We start from the raw sequence: 13900 nt of genomic DNA on the forward strand, positions 1-13900 counted from the left end.
GGCCGGGGAGCTGTTCCTGCGGGTGCCGCTCGGGCTGGCGCTGGCGCCCGTGCGCATGCGCGTGGCCGGGGTGGGGCGGTCAGCCCGCTGTCCCTGCGGAGGGGGGGGCTGCTGCTCGAGCTAGTGTTGGCGCTGGTGCGCATGCGCGCGTGGTCAGCCCGCTGTCCCTGCGGGGGGCGGGGGGGCGGGTGCTGCTCGGGCTGGCGCTGGCGCCGGTGCGCATGCGCGTGGCCCGGGGCGCCGGGCCCGACCAGGTCTTCCCCGAAGGCTGGCGGCAGGTGGATCGGCCAAGGGCGCACAGGCGGAAACCACGTGGCACGTGCAGGCGCACGAGGTAGGGAAGTTTCCGGCGTGTTCTCCAGTTAACACTGGTTTCTCACTCCCAGCCCTGGTGACTCCGTGTAGACGCCTTGGACCGCGGAGGCCTGCGGAAGAAGGATATACGACTCAGGTGTGACTTCCGCACCGGTTACGCTCTTAAATGTGTTCCGTCTGCCGCGCCTCTCTGGGTCTTTCCTGTTGAGCTTGATTTATTTATTTATTTACTTATCTATTTATTTATATTTTTGAGAGAGACAGGGCGCGAGCGGGGGAGGGGCAGGGAGAGGGAGACAGAATCCGAAGCAGGTTCCAGGCTCCGAGCTGTCGCCCCACGCGGGGCTCGAACTCACGAGCCCTGAGATCATGACCTGGGCCGAAGCCAGACGGTCAGCCGACTGAGCCACGCAGAGACCCCAGGTGATTTCTATTTCTTCGGTCTGACAATACAGGCCTTGGCCTTCACGTGGGCGGACACCGCCCAGACGTCTCCGCCTCCCTTCTCGGAGCCGGTACTGGGGAAGGGTGCGTGGCCGGGAGCAGCCGTGTCAGGCCAGGAGCCCGCCCCATCGGCTTCACTGTTTGCAGCGCCCGCGTCTTGCTCGGGACCTTGGACTCCTAGTGCTCATCCTTCCAGAGAGGAGGCCAAGTGCTTCCTTATCACAGGGGTTTTGGTTCAGTTATGACATAGCGTGTATAAACTGTCCGTATAACGGGACTGTCCTCCCTAAATTCCCATGCTCTGTTTCTTCCTCTGGACAACACAGGGTAAAATTCAGACCCACCCTAAAGTAACAAAAGCAAATGTCTTTCTAGTAAGTTAAATCTATGTCACAGGTGCCTTCTACACAGTGCAAGCGGAGCAAGAAGTTTCTTGATGAGGGTGGGGCTGAGACTCGCCAGTGCGGCGCTGTAACGGAGAGAGACAGTCTGCAGTTATACGGCGCATTATTCATTACTCGTTCTAATGAGTTCCTTTGGGACATTTTATCTGCAATATGTAACAATTCACCTGCATTCCATTAAAGAATTTCAAACAAGGTCACCCCATGGAAACGCCAGAAGCCTCACGGACTTCGGCTGGGAGACACGGGATGCTCGCCTCATTCCCGCTGGAAATGGACCTTAAAGGCACAGGCAAGAGAACTTTAAAAACCCACACGAGTGGAAGAAACCAGGAGAGATTTCTGAGTAAATGCTGCACAAAGAAAAAAGGCCTTGAGAAGGATCGCATGGGGGGTTTTAGTGCGCTATCTTGGCAAACAGCACCTTCAGATTCATGTCCACCCAGAAGGCTGGAATGTGACCCGATTAGGGCTTAGGGTCCCTGCAGATGTAATTGAGATTAGGGTGGGCCCCAATCTAATGGCGGCGTCCTCATCAGAGAGGACACGCAGACACACGGGGCAGAGGCAGAGGCAGGGACCAGCTGTGCAGCAGCCTGAGCTCCCAGAGGCAGGGAGAGGGGACGAGTGGACTCTTCCTCCGAGCCTCCAAGAGGAGCGAGCCTTTGGACACCTTGATTCAGACCTGTGGCCTCCTGAACCACGAGAGAACAGATTTCCACTGTGTCAGCCACGTGGTCTGTGGTTTCTGTTAGGCAGGCGCAGGCCTCTCATGGGGGCTCTGCTGGGGGGCTGGGGGCCATGGGCTCCTTGTCGGCCGTGAGCCCAGTGAACTGGCGAAGATGAGCCTCGTGTGTTCCACACAGAAAATGTTTCAACAGTCACAGCCGAGGAGGCCAGAGGAGGAAAACCACTCGGCTTTAGCATTTCTCTGTGGGCACAGGGAGGTCCTCTTTGGCCAGACTCTGTTCTGGAAAACACTGCTGCATTCTGTTGGCATCCATGGGGTGAGAGCATTTTGACCTGAAGATAATGTTTATGATATGAGTCGTCTAATTAGTTTTTGTTCTTTGGTTCTCTATAATAAAGTTATTTCGAAAATGACATCCTTGCTATCCTAAGGAAAAAAAAAAGGGCTGTGTATTTCCCCACTTGTATTCAGACTAGAGGTGAAAGTGCAGTGGCCAGAGAGTGAGTCCGTGCACGCTGAGCAGGGAGAAGCAAACATTCCGGGGCTGAGATGTGCCTCCTCTGCCCTCCGTCTGTTGCTCCCCCAGCACACGCTCCATCACACGATTGCGATTTCTGGAGAGTTTTCTTCCTGTGGTTAGACAATCACACACGAGCCTTCTGATACGCAGTAGTGCTGTGTCTTATAATTAGGAAGGAGAGAAGGAAATACCCAGGTAGCTAGGAATGAGCTGTGTTTTAAAACTCATGCCATGTTAGCACTGAACTCGTGCCATGTTAGTAGCCAGTCGAATCCCTTGCTTCCACGGTGGGTAGTTGGGAGACGGTGAGTTCTTCCATCTGTCGCCATTACAAAGATGGCCGCATGACTGGCAATTCACAGAAACAGTAAATCCCTCCATAAAATCAGTGAGTAGGCTGCATTCGTGAACTTCTGTGTTTGAGGGGGAAACTGGATATTTTATATAAGACACACAAGTACAAGAATCAATAAACAGCCACAGCGGCTGAAGGATGACCTGGGAGCTAGTCCCCAGTGACCAGCAACATCTGCAGAGCCGGATGGGGGTTGCTGAGCACGGGGGAGAGAGTTTTCAGGAAACGTAGAAGGAAATGGCTTCGTCATGGGTTACGTATGGATTTTAAATGGTTTGGTTTTTTTCTGTTAGTAAGTAGAGCCCGTGTTTGGGATGTTGGAGACAGCGGGAGACGTGTCTTTTCCTAGAGTGAGTGCTCAGAACCTTTGTTCAGGACTGTCCCATTCCACGGGTCACTTGGCTTCTCTTCAGCTCCATTGTATGGATGCTGTCTCGTTTCTGTCCTTGCTTGGCTGAAGCTGTGAACGCCCCTCGAGACGTCAGCTCAGCCCAGCTGGGAAGACGTTCTTCCAGTGCTGTGCCCTTGGCGCGGCTGGCCCAGGCCTTCCTCCAGCTCGGGCAGGCTCGCAAGTCACTCCACGGCGATGGCGGTGAGGACACTCACACACCACCCTGGCTTCGCCGAATACTCTTACTCTTACCGAGTTCTAATCAAAATTCCTCAAACCAAAGCTATAATATTGGCCCAGAATCATAGAAGGAATTGTAACAACGTGAGCAAGAGCAGATTGAATGGATTCAGGGGCTTGTTGGGTTAGAATCACAGTTCTTGGCTCAAGGAGGCCGGTAAGAGCCCTCAGCCATCAACCCAGCGGGGCTCCTGGCGGACACTGGGGCATGCGCACCCCAGCCCTCGGAAGTGCCCGTGCACCGTGGAGCTGGCCAGGTGCACGGGCCATTCTGTGCCGTACCCGTGAGGGCGCCCATGTGCCCAGAGTGCCCTGGAAGGGTCTTGGCGGCAGGTGCAGCCCCGAGAAAACTCCCTATAGACTGCTCTCTGCACCTGTTGTGTGAGGCCCAGCTAGCAGGCACACCTGGGCACACTCTGCTCCCCAAGATAGATGCTCGTTCTTCATGGTGTCTCCCACAGCGCACGTTTGTGCTTCTGTACACGGTGATTTATTTTTACCTCTGCTTGCGAGGCCGTAGACCTGTGTTCCTTCAGTAACTGCTCCAGGACCACGTAAAGCAGTGGCTGAACAGTCAGCTTTAGAACTGAGCAGGATACTAACACTAACTTCCTTGCTCTACAGAGAAGTGAGGTCCGGAGCGGGAAGGGGTTTCCCAGGGCCAGCGGACTGATCACCAAGTGGGGCCAAGTGGGGCCGAAGCTCGGGCCAGCTCATGAGACCTCGCAGGGAAGACCAGGCGCGTGAGTGATTACATCTCCACCGTGACTTTCCCGCCCTAAACCCAGAGTTAGGGCGCTTGCCAGGACTGGTGAACTGAAGTACAGAAATGGAACTACATAAAGTAAAATGAACAAATAAGTGTAAAATTAAAAGGTAAAGCTGCTGCGGCAGAGAAATGTAATTCAGTAAGAGTGGAATGGGAAACTTCAGTGTTCCCCAAAGTATATCTAAAGATCTTTATAATTAATCTTTATCCCCCATATGCTGTTTTCTCCATCAACCTCAGAAAATGCATTTAACTTGTCTTTTTTTCTTTTAAATTTCGGAGTGGCCCCTCCCATCCTGTCTAACCTTTGGGGAATCACGGGAGGATCCCTAATATTTCCAGGGAGGCCGATGGAGAGGGCACCACACAGTAGGCTCTGTCCACCCAGGAGGAAAGACTTCATCCCAAACCTCGTAACAATATCTGTGACACGATTAGGGACTTCTACTGAGGCTGCTACCCTCAAAGTGTTATTAAAACATACATTCTCCCAAACCACAAAGAGAAGGCCGGCGGTGATGCCCCCACCACGTCCATGTGGGTCTCCATCCAAAGTGCCCCCACGCCCCACACAAAGCCCCATTCCAGACCCCGTGCTACCCAGTCCCCCTCCCCAAAAGCTCCCCAGGAAAGGATCTCGTGTAGTGTTAGGCTTCAGACCTCCTTGGCTTATCTGGTAGCCTGTCTGGCCAAGAGCGTTGCTTTAATGCATTTGTTCTGCGATAATAATATGGACCAGCAGGCAAGAGAGTGATTAGCTGTATTTGTTTTGCATAATGACAATTATTTTAAATTGGGTGTTGGGCATTTTTTCATTAGACTTGCTTACTGTGAACAAAAGGGAAGATATACTGTGTGACATCAGCTACTTTAAACACACCACAAATAATAACGCAGGCCCTGATGAAATGAGCGTGTCACAGCCCCAGACATTCTTGTCTGAACTACGGGAGGGAGTGACCGCCTCATGCCTGAAACAGGAATGTGACGCTGCCTCATAGCATGTCGGACGTGGCGTGTGGCACCGGGAAACCTTACATACGTTTGCGGGTGGAGATGGTCCGGAGCGTGCGTCCGCCGTGTAACTCCATCACACTGCCCATTATGGGAATGAGATGTGAAAAATAATTTCCGGTATCTCGGGGCATCACAGCGCTAAGTGGATTGCTGGCTCCGGCCCCTGGAAAATAATAAGGTGAGGTGACCTGCGCAGCCGCGTTGGTCAGGATGCCCGGGCAGTCTCACGCCCAGCCCACATGGAGCATTGCAGGGAAAGCAACGTTCCGCATGCGAGAAAACAAAGTGTAATGAGTCCTCGTTACAATATCGTGTTTTAAGTGGAAGCTTTTAGCTCTTCAAAATTATGCCCACTAATTAGAGGCGTGTGATCTTCTGCTACCTCCCAGCTATAAATTATAATATATATTAATAGTTACAGGAACTCCACCTGTGATACAGCTCTTATGCAAACAGTAATAGTTGGTATGTCATTGGAGCATATCGGCAATTAATTCTCAAAATGATCAATGGGAAGAATGTCCTTTCCCCCCATATCTGGTTTATTTATGTGCTCTCATTAATTACACCTAATTTTCTGTTGGCACTTTTCTTCCTAATGTAATTCAATTTAAGCATATCTTTCTAGAGACTTATTAATAGGTAGGGTCATTTATATTGTGTAGCACAAATATTTTATAATCCACTAATCTTGACAAAAAGGCAATGCCTTCCTCATAAAAAATGCATGAGGAGTAATGGTCCCCTATTAATAACTTATTAGGTCAGATCACACAGTTTGAAGTGTCTGTTACATCTTAATTTTATCAGATTTCTTCCTCTGGAATTTGCCACACTTTCTTTACCTTTTGATTTCGATCGCTCTTAGCGTCACCCTGCCTCTGTGCCCCACCCCCCCGCCCCAGTCCTCTGTGGCTTTGCAGCTGGAGAGGCGGGTGAAGGTCTGTTGGACACGTGCCCACGGGGTCCTCATGGAACGAGGCGGCCCTGTTTGTCTTCAAGCGTCCTCTCTTCCGTGTAATAGACATTCATAATCAGCGGATCCTTACTTGTTTTGGCTCACACACACTTTCAAAAGTCTCATGGCGGCAACAGAATCGGACCTCGGGAACACATTCTCACACGGACTGTTCCAGTCTAATTCCAGAGGATGTATAGAAATCTCGAAATTAATCCATGAACTTCATAGGAATCAGAGAAACACAGTCCAGGACCTTCAGTTAAAATTCGCCGTATGTTCATTATACAGAGATACGTTGACTTGTAACCAACTAACTCGGATAAACACAGCTTTCTAGAAGCTGCCTGTCATTGCTATGGTTGGATGCAACTGCGTTTGATTTGCCCTTTTAGTCTATGGCCTTACCACCCTGAATGTGCCCAATCTCGTCTGATTGGCCCTTTTATATTCCTCGACCCAGACATAAAAACATTTCCATTGATTTGTAGAGGCTTTCTTTCCCGAGGTCCTGTGGAGATAATTCGCCGCAGCCTGCCCTCAAGTAACCGTCTAGAGAGAAGCAGGACAGATGTTCGTAGGCAGGACAATCACACTTAACCAGACTTCTGTCTCCTCGTCTGTAAAGTGAGGGCGTGAACAGACTTGTTTAAAAGGCCCCTTGCAACTCCTGAGTTTTCGTGGCAATGGACCCGATCAAATGATATGAATGTTTAAAAGGCAAAAAACTATACAACTCATAAGAGTGTTCCGGTGGGTGGACGTAGGTAGAAATAATTTACGTGAGAGGCGACCCAGGCCATCTCAGAGGAGACCGAAGTCCTGCCCCGAGCTGTCGCCTGGCTGACAGGTGGCCTAGGTGGTTTTGCTCAAATGACATCTTCACTGGTAGGCATGTGCTTTACGAGCTAACCACTCTGGGGGCGCCTGGGGGCTCATTTGGTTGAGTCTCTGACTTCACCTCAGGTCATGATCTTGCAGTTCATGAGTTCAAGCCCTGTGTCAGGCTCTGTGCTGACAGCTTGGAGCCTGGAGCCTTTCTTCGGATTCTGTGTCTCCCTCTTTCTCTTCCCCTTCCCTCTTTTCTCTCTCCTTCTCTCAAAAATTAATATTAAAAAAAAAGAGCCAAATTCTTTTGAAGATGTACTTGGATGAGGTTATTACCAACTTCAGCCGTCTTTCAGGCTTCGATAATAATGAAAGGTTAACAAGAACGCCCAAGTCAGGTTAAAATGAAAATATCACATCTGTGCATATAACTAATAGCTCTTTCTGGAGCACTGTCAATGGGAGAGGAAGACATGTATGCAACTTCCTTATGAAAATGAATTCAACTTACACCATCACAAAATTAGATCTGATTTTTAACAAAAATCATTAGCCAGAGTTTACCTTGAGACGAAATCCCCTATGTTTCAGAGATTTTTACTTTTGCTTATTTTTATATTTGTCTAGCGTGTTTATTATTTTTATTTTTATCATAAATATCAGCATCTCCCTACAAATCTGATGGTGTTGTGAAGATTCATTTGAATGAAAGAAATGTGGATAATGTTATATTAGGTAACAGTGCTGTTTTATTCATTGTATACCCATTCAGTTGGGTGTGAGTGAGTGTAAGTGTGTGAGTATGCATATGAGTGTGTGTGTGTATTTTTTCCCCAAATACTTCTGAAGTTCATCATTGGGCATCATTTTTAGTAGATTGATGCACCTACTAAAATTTAATTCCTTTGGATTCTGCTCAGAATTGCTTCCAGTGAACATGTGCTTGACATGCAAGCCCCGTGCTGGGTCCAGGAGGTACAGATGCGAAGAGAAATCCGGCAACACAGGCTCTGAGACCCGAGACGAGGACAGGGAAGGCGGCTCAGATGCTCATACTACACGTTGAGTCCTTGCAGGTGACATCCATCCATCTCTCCATTACACCATGAGGTTAGAAGCTCCCTTGCTGTGGGTTTGGAAAGGGATTCGTATGGGGTCAGATAATTTACTCAACTTCACACAGATAATAAATAATGAAGCCAGAGTTGAAACCAAGATCTGCCCTGATTGAATGATCCTACTCCCTTTAAAAAATAAATAGAATAAGTAAATAGCCGTAGAGACAATAATCCACAAGTGAATGGCAAGAGGGTTGTTTCGATAGTTCCTCTAGTAGATTATGAGGAGAGACTGCCATGGGCTAAAATGTTCAGAGCACGCTTCATGCAGAAGGCTAGTCCCAGAGAAGCATCCACGCAGGTAGAAGATGTTTTCCCTCCTTTGGTGAATGTGCTTTGCATTTAATTTTAAGACTATAACATGTTTCACTCATACAATGGCAACTGTAGTATCCATTTGATAATGTTTTTATTGTATTATTGAAGGGTAGTTGACACTATGGTATTACGCTGGTTTCAGGCTTACAAGGGAGTGATTCAGCGAATGTACACAGTGCTCACCACAGAGTAGTCACCGTCTGTGACCACACAATGCTCACAATGCTATCACGGTATTATTGTCTGCATTCCCTAGACTGTACTTTTCCCCCCGTGGCGTATTTATTTTATCACTGGAAGTGATATTCCCCTATTTTGCCCATCCCTCTCTTCCCTCCCCTTTACTCTATGTGTTTAAGATCCATTGTTAGTTTGTTTGTTTGTTTTTATTTTGTAGATTCCATGTGTAAATGAAATCCTATGGTATCTGTCTTTCTCTGTTGGAATTATTTCACTTAGCATAACACCTTCTAGGTCCATCCATGTCACAAATGCAAGATTTCATTCTGTCGTGATGAGTAATACTCCACTGTGCACATGTACAGTGTCTTTATCCACTTATGTATTGATGGGACTTGGCTGAGTAAAAGGAGATAGCATCGCATTAGGTCCATTCTGGGGCAAGTGAATGGCTTCCTTCGGAAACAATGAAATAAGGGTGCCATGCTTTCAGAGGACGTTGAGCACTGAGCTGAGACAGGTAACGTTTTCCCTGTAGGAACTTAGTCTTACAGGGTTTTTTTCAACCAGGTTATTATGTGGTCATACCGTGACACGAAGGGGGATTCATCTCTGGTGATCCTCAGAAGGAACCAGAAAGTAGTTGAGATGACATTCAGAGAGCAGACGCAGGGATCCATGGAAGACCGGGCGTGGCCGATCACAGCCCCCGGGGAAAGGACTTGGCACCTGGAAACGCAGAGAATGAACAGCCCAGTTGGTGCTGAGCAGGGGACAAGGGCCATGGGAAAGGGGGCTCACAGCTGATTCGACTTGGTATCTGTGTGGCTGATGGGAAGTTGAAACTTCTCCAGAAATTAAGTGATTTGGAAAAATCATTGACGTTCAGGAGAGGATGAAGGGTCCAGATTTGATACATGGAGGCTGTGAACCTCAGGCACAGGGACCTGACCTCAGAGTAGGCTTCCCGGGTCTCCGGGCCTCCCGGGGGGGGGGGGGGGACCCTGATTTGGCACTCCCCTGCCCTGAGGTGATAGTGTAAACCTTCAGGATGGGAGGCTTCTCTCCCACCAAGACAGGGGAACCTGGGGGCACCACCAAGGCCTGGAGAACTAGACGGGGTTGGGGGTAAGCAGGGGAGTGGGCTGCGGGCCCCACCCCCGAGAGGGTGTCCGCAGGGAGGTGCCCGCAGCAGGGTGCACGGCCCGAGCTAGCAGGGCTAGAAAGAAGCAGAGAGGTGTAGGAGTTGAGAAGGACCGCTAATATGCTCCCCCTGTGCTCTGGCGACCTGTGGGCGGAAATTTTAAGAGAAAGACAGAGAGCCAGGCTGCAGGGAGTTGGGGGCCCTCGGCTGGTGTGGGAATGGAAACAGTGGGCTTGGCCCTGTGTCTGAGGCAACTGCTGGCCAAGCAAAGAGCAAGAGTAGCCATGGCAGCAAGGGTCAGTAGGGGTGGGAAGATGGGCTCCCTCTACTCTCCCCGAGTCTGGAAGATGGAGCTTTGAAGGCAGATGTAAAACTAAACGGGACGGAACTGGAGAACCAGTACTCAACATCGTGCAAATACTGAAGGCGCAAGAGTGTGTGGAGGAGAAAGGGTAGATGGACGTCTTAGCCTTTGACACACAGACAGTGTTCTACCAAGGCCGATGAAAGGACTAAACGCCCTGGCTGGTGCCTAGTGACTGTCTCGCAGAGGGAGGGTGATTGCAGTGTCCAGCGTGGTTACCTGTCCTCTGGGTAGTGCAGCCAGAGCCCTCAGCAGAGAGCGAGAGGGAGAAGAACGTGCCAGAGTTCAGCACAGACCTACTGTGTGCCGAGCAGAGAGGGCCCATGTTGGATTCGTTATGCCTCCTGCGGTTAGAGGGCCCTTGCCCTGGAGGCGTCGAGGACCACTGTGCTCAGTGCATTTGTCAGCAGGGTTCCAGCGAGGCACCATCCAGATGGGGACCGAGAGCTGAGATACTAAATGCTGGCCGATTGCTAGGGCATTGATTTAGTAAACAGGACAAAAGTCAAGTGGGCCCAGGAGTCTAGGACCTTATCTGGGATATTATTTAAGTAGTTGATTACAACATCTGATTGGTGAAGAATCTATTACTTTTAGTGAGTGCTTTAGAGTTTATAAAGCACTTATATATCCTTTATCTCAGAAAGTCAAATGTAACTATAAAGAGGCTAATAGGCTGAGTGAAGTCAGCGGGATTTGGTAATTTGAGATCACGGTGAAAACAGAATGGATTCCTAAGATGAGTCAATTACGGGGCTGTGCTCAGAGATGGGAAGCCTTGAGTTTGAGGTTGTGGGTGGACTGATTAATCCAACTCTGAACCCGCAGGCAGACTGGCCAAGACCCAGGTTTTACAGGTCGTGGAAGTTACCTGCAGCTGAGGAAAGGTTCACCCGCCCAGTCGGAGGCATGCACCCTGGGGAGACACCAGAACCCCTAGCGGGGTGCACACTGACCGTCCTCAGATGCTAAGTGTGGGTGTGTGCGTGAGGGTGAGGCCCAGGCAGCAAACTCCCCACAGGATCCCGTGTCGACTGGAGACGCGGGCGCAAGGCCACGTTGTGGGTCCGTCACAGAGTACTCTGGGTGCCGGGTACTCCCTGCATGTCCCCAGGCAGCTCCATGGTCCAGGACCAGCATGGAGCCGCCCCGGTTGGGCCCCTCCAAGAGCGTCTGACGCCCTACGTGTCTTCCCCAGCGGCGGGGGGGGGGGGGGGGCAGGGCAGGGACAGCAGGGGACCTTACAGGAGAGGAAGGGACAGTGTGACTGGCTGGCGGAATTTACGCAAACACCGACTCACCCGCACGATCCTATTACAGGTTGAAATGGGCTCCGATGCATGATCCTGTCTTCTTTAGCTCTGCTCTTGTCCATGTTTCTAGTCTGAAGAGAGACATGTTAATGTTTACCTCCTTGGATTGTTCAAGTAATCATCACATTGAAAGAGCAGGAAAGAAAAGGTGAGAAATAACTCCGGAGTGCAGAGAGGCGCCCCGTGAAGTGAAGAGGAAATTGCACGGGGCCGACAGAAGACGTGCAGGATGGCCCTCCACCTCAACGACTGTCACCGTGACTTTCCAAATCCATGAATCTTTTCATTCAAACTAATAATCGTGAAGGGGTCCCTGACTCCTGATCACATCATTCCTGAACGTGTTTACCATGGAAAGAGGTAAACTCCTCATTAAGAGGCTCATTCTGGGGTTTTTAAAAACACATATATTTTAAATTAAATTTTGAAAACAGGGGTTGAAAATACATAAAGTCACTTCCTCAAATGTTAGGGCCGGGGTACAGTAATTTTCCTAATAATTTTCACACGATTAATAATCTTACCAGGTTGATCTACACATCTACCGATTTTTTGCGGATTTCCACTACAGGGACTTTTGACTCGAATGCATGCACACGGTAAAATAAAATGCAGAACCGTAGGCCAGATCTGTCACCGCTGGAGAAGGGTCTCTCCCCTCCGGCACGCTGCTTCCCCCAAGCAGGGCACACGGTGCGGAAATTCTCCGCAATAATGTGTGCTCCGTTACGAAATCCCAGGCTTGGTGTTCCGGCGAGTGAACTACATCAGCAAAACATGGTTCCTCTTGCGGCTCCCCGGCCCCCTCCACCCCGTTGTGACTCCGTCCCAGTGATCGGACCCTGGCAGGCATCAGAATATCATTCTAGGAGATGTCACCTCTTCATCCCTATTGTAAGAACATCTAACAGAAAACGTAAACAACGAGCTGGAAATGATGCCGCGAAATGGCCCTCCTACGACACGGTAGGTGGAACAAAAATCCCTTTTTTGGCGTCTGCACCACCAGCAGCTGCAGGCTGATGCACTTGGCTTTCTGTTAAATAGAGGCTGGAACATAAAAATAGACACTGGCATTTATTGGAAGCCCAGCCCTGCTGAAGTTTTGCAGATTTAGAAAGTTCACTAATCGGCATCAATTAAAACCTCTGCCTTGCTGTTGCATGAATTATTCACCATGCTGCACACAATAGCAGGGCTCTCAGAAATATTTATTGCAGCCAAATGGCAGAAGTGGTGACATTCAAACTGATAAAGATAAAAACAGTGTTTCGATTGGTAAATACAAAGAAAGTAGGTATTCGAGCACGCTTGCCGTGACATCGTGAGCCACGATGGACGCACAGGCATTGCAGAAACATTTCTGACCCTGATGCACTTGTAACAAATTTGATGAGGGTTTCTTTGAGTCTTTGCTTTAAAAATCAAAGAAAATATGACTCAGATCAAAATGCAGGACATCACAGCCATAGATATGCAAAGGGAGGCACACATGCTTGTAAACACGCGGGTCTGATTGTGTAAGTGATTGCACGCTGATCACCGCTATTTGTGTAGTCTGCGTGTTTTACCAAAGTTAGAAAGATCGGAACCATATGCTCTTTCTGAATCTGAGAATTACTGCTGTTACATTTGTGGTTACTTTCAGCCCTGTGTCTGCTTTGGCCACCATTCCATGAGTGACCACACCGCCGGCTGCTGTCTGGGATCCGCACCTTCACCCCGTCACCACCGAGGCTCGGTCCTGGGCGCCCCGTGGGGAAGAGCCCCAGGCCAGTACCATCCGAGGACGTGGCTCAGAGCGGCCCACATGGCATCGCACCTGCTTCGCAGTCGGAAGCTCAGGGATCGCCATTTCCTTAACCTTTGAGCCCCCCAGCACCAGGGAGTGGCTAAGAATTGCTCCAAAGGGGGAAAGGCAAATGGAAGAAGGCGTTCAACAATGATAACAGCGCTGTCATTAAAGATTGATGAAGACTCAATTAGAGTCCGTTCCCAATCTGGAGCGACTCAGGCCAGCTCTGCCTCTCATGATCTGGAGCTCAGCAATAAAGATAAAAGGTCATTACCATCTATTGACTTCAATCATGACAAGTGCATTCACCTGATGGGGGCATGTATTACATACAAAAAACTAAATTAAAATAACATTAGGGGCTGGCTCAAATTCACATGAAAAAGGAAATGTAAAATGAAGGACAGAACAAATCACAGGCTAGGAATAATTTGATTTATAGTTCTTTTTTTTCTTTTTTGCACAAAAATACTCTGTTACTCACCATGATTGACCCTCAGAGACCTTTGAGGAAGGCTGTGCTGTCTTATTAAACAATCTCGTACTTCAGTAAAATAATGCTACTATCTCAAATCTAAGATTAGACTTAAAGGCATACCATCTACCAAAACAATTCAGTAATTCTTGTCTCAGCCTAAATAGCCACATACAACTATGAAAATACATGGCAAACATTTTCATTTTGTAAATTTTAAGAATAGTGTTGAAGCTTATGTAGAAAGAAGATAAAACAGGG

At 49.1% G+C, this 13900-nt stretch overlaps 1 long non-coding RNA gene across 2 annotated transcripts; it reads left to right on the forward strand.

The window, feature by feature from the left end:
- The first annotated feature begins 244 nt into the window (after positions 1 to 244).
- On the forward strand, positions 245 to 11798 carry LOC120240947. 2 transcript variants are annotated; one of them, XR_005530784.1, is made up of 3 exons: positions 245 to 334; positions 7853 to 8042; positions 11377 to 11798. It is a non-coding gene; the product is annotated as an uncharacterized LOC120240947 (long non-coding RNA). The 2 variants fall into 2 exon arrangements; XR_005530785.1 differs by lacking the exon at positions 245 to 334 and adding an exon at positions 387 to 451.
- The last annotated feature ends 2102 nt before the right edge of the window (positions 11799 to 13900 follow it).

This window comes from Hyaena hyaena, unplaced genomic scaffold (assembly GCF_003009895.1).
Source record: "Hyaena hyaena isolate Hyena2069 unplaced genomic scaffold, ASM300989v1 scaffold_267, whole genome shotgun sequence".
NCBI classification, from domain to species: domain Eukaryota; kingdom Metazoa; phylum Chordata; class Mammalia; order Carnivora; family Hyaenidae; genus Hyaena; species Hyaena hyaena.